Source organism: Clinocottus analis, unplaced genomic scaffold (genome assembly GCF_023055335.1).
Source record: "Clinocottus analis isolate CAN_PGR_092001 unplaced genomic scaffold, fCliAna1.0.p SCAF_8, whole genome shotgun sequence".
In the NCBI taxonomy this organism is placed as follows: Eukaryota; Metazoa; Chordata; class Actinopteri; order Perciformes; family Cottidae; genus Clinocottus; species Clinocottus analis.
The window spans coordinates 14,874,818-14,879,542 of NW_027176240.1; the positions used below are offsets into that span (position 1 = coordinate 14,874,818).

The following is a 4,725-nucleotide window of genomic DNA, read 5'->3' on the forward strand; positions in this document are numbered from 1 at the left end:
GCTACCAAGCACAGGACAATAGAGCGATGAAAGAAATGGGTGTGATGAGTGACATGCTGAATACTCTCACTATCTCGGTGGCCTCTGTGAACACTTACCAAGTATTTGTCATTAAGGCTAGATAAATTACCTGGTTTTCTGTGTGCGTGTGCGTGCGCGCGCGCGTGTGTGTGTGTGTGTGTGTGTGTGTGTGTGTGTGTGTGTGTGTGTGTTACCTGTCATCCACAGAGAGGTGAGATTTGTCCACCTTCACCACCACTAGTCCACTGCCTTCTCTGTAGCGACATGAAAAGCCATAATGGCCGTCAGGGTTATGGATCTCTTGCACGACCAGCAGCATGGCGGGAGACTGCAGTGACACCAGCTGGCTCAGGCTACCGATGTCCAAACCTTTACTCCGATCTTTCTCCTGAAGGTAGAAACAGCAAAAACACGTTCACAAAGGCAAAGAAACAAAGTTTGACACTAAAAGTAATATTTTTATAGTATAAGTAAGTTTAAGTAAGTAAATAGTTCAGCATTTTGGGAAATACACCTATTCATTTCTTTGGCTGAGATTAGATGAGACGATAAATGCCACTGTCATATCTAACAACCAGGAGAGGGTTCGTCATTTTAGCATGAAACAGTAATATTTAAAATGTGCACTGCGAAATTGGGAAATGTGATGCCAAACTAAACAACATTTTCACTGCAGGCAAAAACTGTTTACTCTCCTGCAGGCACCTGTAGCTTAATTCGGCATTGTAGGGACTACAACACCATGTTTTACATTTATATAACCACAATGACTCATTTATATTTTCACCATTCTTTTAGATTGATAACATTACAAAATATGACCACAGTACATTTGGTTTATCAAAACCTACCTTGCTTTAGAGGTTTATAGACAAGAGGTGATAAGTCTGCATTTTATGAAGGGGAATGACAACTTTTTTTGTTTATATGTTTAGTACGAAAAATGTAAAAATTACATGGTATGGATCATAAAAACAATGTGTAAATAATTATGTTAATGTGGTAAAGGTGGAGGATAGGCAGATGCATGTCAGGCTCGCTGATTCCCTGTGTTTCCAGCCTTTATCACTTAACTCTCGGTCAGAAAACAAATAAGTGTGTTTGCCAAATTGTTGAACTGTTCCTTTTGGGTTCTGTAAATAGCAGAAAGAGAGGAAGAGTGACAGTGCAGCCTCTTGTATGGTTTTCTTTAGCACACCCCTAATGAGTCATATAATCTATCAAACTTTCAAAGGTGTGCTTCTGTGCTTCTAAAACATTAAACTCTAATTTATTTGACTTAAGATTGTAACATTATTTCTCGGGAAAAGATTATACCACTCCATGGAGGTCGACAAGAGATACGATTGAGGTTACGCCAAAGCCAAAAGACCACCAATATGTAATGATTAGCTTTGGACGAGATCACACCGCCACAAGTAGCTTGCAGGGATCAGAAATAACTTGTGAGTCTGACCGCTAAATTCCAATGTCCTCTTATCCAGCCTCTTGGCATATTCCCCCTCCCCCTATACGGCATGTGAATGCCTCGCAGCAATAGATGCCGCCTTGCCAGGGTCAGGGGTCAAAGCTAAGGCTTCGCTCCCCTCAGACAAGTGGGCCAGACAGGATATATCCACGGAAACGCAGCCGAAGCCCCTTGAGAGGCACACTCTGAAGCGCATCATTTTTCCTTTTAGTTTGCCTCAATGTTGGACACACGCCAAGAGGCCAAGGAATTTTCTCCTCATATTCTTTTTGTTTATCCACAGGATCTGATCAAATCCTAACCTACCTTGGCCAGACACAGGGCACATATCCCATGTACACATCAGACACAACCCATGGACGGCTAGTGGGCAATTAAACAGGGCTCACAACCATCACAAAGGTCACTCTCGAGAGAATCGTGTCTCTGTGAGAAAAGAAAGATTTTAAGTTGCTAATTTCCTCACTAAAATAATTAGCCTGCATCGTAGGAAGCTGCAACGTGATCGCTGAACGAACTTTGTTTGAGAAATAGTCCTCTGGCAGTCCAGACAGCGTAGATGCTAAGTGGAAGGGATAGCATTTCATTTATAATGATGGGTGTTAGTTCTAAATCCAGTGATGTGCACCTTGGCTGCTCTAACAGCAGAGATCTTTCACACAATCAACCTTGGTGTAGAAAATTATAGGCCAGAGTAATGGGAGATAACCTGACCCTATTGATCAACCACAACTGGTATCACGACACAACAACTGGAAGCATCCTCTCCATTTCTTAAACGCAGGGGCATGCCATGGCAAGTTATTCATCCTCAACAGACATGGGAGCCCAAAGTGTGGCCACAGCAATAATTCTTTCAAGTCCCCCTCTTTGATAGTCTGTCTGAAGTTGTTGAGTTGTCCAAGCTAAACTGCTTATTTAAAATAATTTCCACAATTTGTTGTCCTTCCCCTCCTCCCTTCCCTCTCTGTTTCTTTTTCTCTACCCCTCGCAGCGGCTTTATTGATGCTCTCCAGAGTTGCAATAGATCCTGGAGATTAGACTGCCAATGATGAAATATTTCCTCATTGTCTGTAATGCAGGGCAGCCTGCGAGACCAAACACGGGGCGGTCTGCTCCTTATTAGAGCAGCAGCTCCATCAGTTCCCAGGCTGCTCCTCAGCTCTGACCTGTGTGTTAACTCTGATTAGGTCATATGATAAACATTAGCGCTGCTGCTTTTCCCACAAACTCAGCACCTAAAAAAGCGTGGCCCCGGGGCGGCAACGTGACACGGGGCACCTTTCAAAGCCGAAGCCGCGTGTGTCCTTTCATGGCACCTCGTTAGGGCTTCTCCAACGGGATAAAAGAGCCACATTAAAAAAGAAGTAGGCTCCTCCGGGGATAGATGGAGATAGTTTTACACATGCTGGCCCAGTTCTCCATTGCACTCTCCCAGTGGCTTTTGTCACACACATTCCATTGTTGGTATGGTCACAGGCTCTCGGATGTCAGCGCTAAACATCATTTTCTCAGAAAAAAGTGCATGTTCATCCAAAGAAAATTCCTCAGCCTTGTATAGCCACTCTCAACTGCACAACTTAACGAAACAGAGTAGACTGAATGGAGCATTGTGTTGTCACTCAGGAGAACAGGGAAGAGAAGATCAAAGATGATGGACATAATAGAGTCAAATAATGACCTTCCACATCAGGAAGCCGTTACCACCTTTCTTAGTTTGTATTAATTTTGCTGCTGGACATTTAAATAACACATACATGATCTTCCTATGTCCTCTGTGCCAGCAGTATAGTTTATTAGTGGGGGAAAAGATCATGCAGTTATACTGTGTTTATTGCACGAGTTGTTTAGATATTGTCCAAAAATGGAGAATTTGAATTTTGGACTTTCTTCAGCAGAAACTTGATTTTATTATCTTATATCACACATGCTTTTCTCAATAACAAGCGTCGTTCAATTTGTTTTTTTAGTAATCAGGACATTCTTTGACTTGGACCACACACTTTTCCCACACATTGGTGTGACTGTGTTTCAAATACTGAATTAACTCCATTGAGCTTGTTGGTTGAATTCTGCAGTGGTGTAAATAATCCATGAGAGGTGTTGGTAATCTTTGTTCAGTAGTACCTTCACATAGCTTTCTTGCAGAGCATTTTGGAGGTGAGCCAGCTGCCGGTTGAGATGTACCATGGAAATTTCCTCCTTAAACACTTGACAGTTCAGCTTCATCTTTTCCAAGAGACGAAGGTCCAACTGTCTGAATGGCAAAAGACAGCTTTATACATACATACACGGTTTAAATGTAAGGTTGTGTACATTTTCCAAGCATTAAATAAACTTAACAAATGGACAATGACGAGACCTATAGGTAGTACCCGCAGGTACTCCTTTTCTTTATGTCTTGTGATTTGGTAAAACAAACCGAAAAAGTCCCCTAATAGTCTTAAAAGATGATTAGCTACTATTAACTTTGTATTCACTTACTCATTAACTTTTCCTATTTTTTGCTTTACAGTAACATCACACATAGTGTCGTATATGTGGGTGGATGGTAGTCAAACACAAACAAGTAACACAAACAGCAAAACCTTTTGGACAACAGTACATTTAACTTATTGGGCATTCTGTAGATTTATAGTCTAAGTGCAGTTTATGTCTTTGGGAGGCGTTGCTGAACAAGCTACAAATTAACAGAGCCTCCACCTACTTCTTCTTGTGAGCAGTGGAGTTGTTAATGTTGTCGCTGAGGGTCTGCAGGCTCTGCCTCTTGTTGTTCAGACGGCTTTGAACCAGCTCCAGCCTCTCCTTCAGCTCAGCGGAGCTAAGCCCGTCTACATCCACATCTCCATTCATATTCTTTATCTCTGAGCAAAATGCCACCAGGCCGTGGTGGAGCTCCTGGACCTTTGTGTTCAAAAGATCAGTTCAAGATCCAAACATTAATACATTCACCACAGTTATGGCAGCGTTGCAGTTTCCCGTTCCATGCGTTCATACATGTAGTTGAAGAGAGATATTGACCTGGAGGATGACATTTTGGAGCGAATCCACCTGTTGGTTTAGCTCTCGGATCCTCTCTTCTTTAGCTGGCTGGTTCACCTGCACATTTTTGTTGATGTTGCTGTTCTCATTAGAGCTGTGGACTCCTGGATTTATTTGCAATAAGGTACCTGGTAACCTCTCCTTTGATGCAAAAGCACACAGAAAGGTGTCTTGTTATATGGTATATGTCAGGT

General features: G+C 42.3%; 1 long non-coding RNA gene across 1 annotated transcript; it reads right to left on the reverse strand.

The window, feature by feature from the left end:
• Nucleotides 1-377: 377 nt before the first annotated feature.
• LOC137779568 (uncharacterized) lies at nt 378-4,284 on the reverse strand. The gene is made up of 3 exons (XR_011077075.1): nt 4,197-4,284; nt 3,617-3,746; nt 378-409 (listed from the first exon to the last, which is right to left on the reverse strand). It is a non-coding gene; the product is annotated as an uncharacterized lncRNA (long non-coding RNA).
• Between the last annotated feature and the right edge of the window lie 441 nt (nt 4,285-4,725).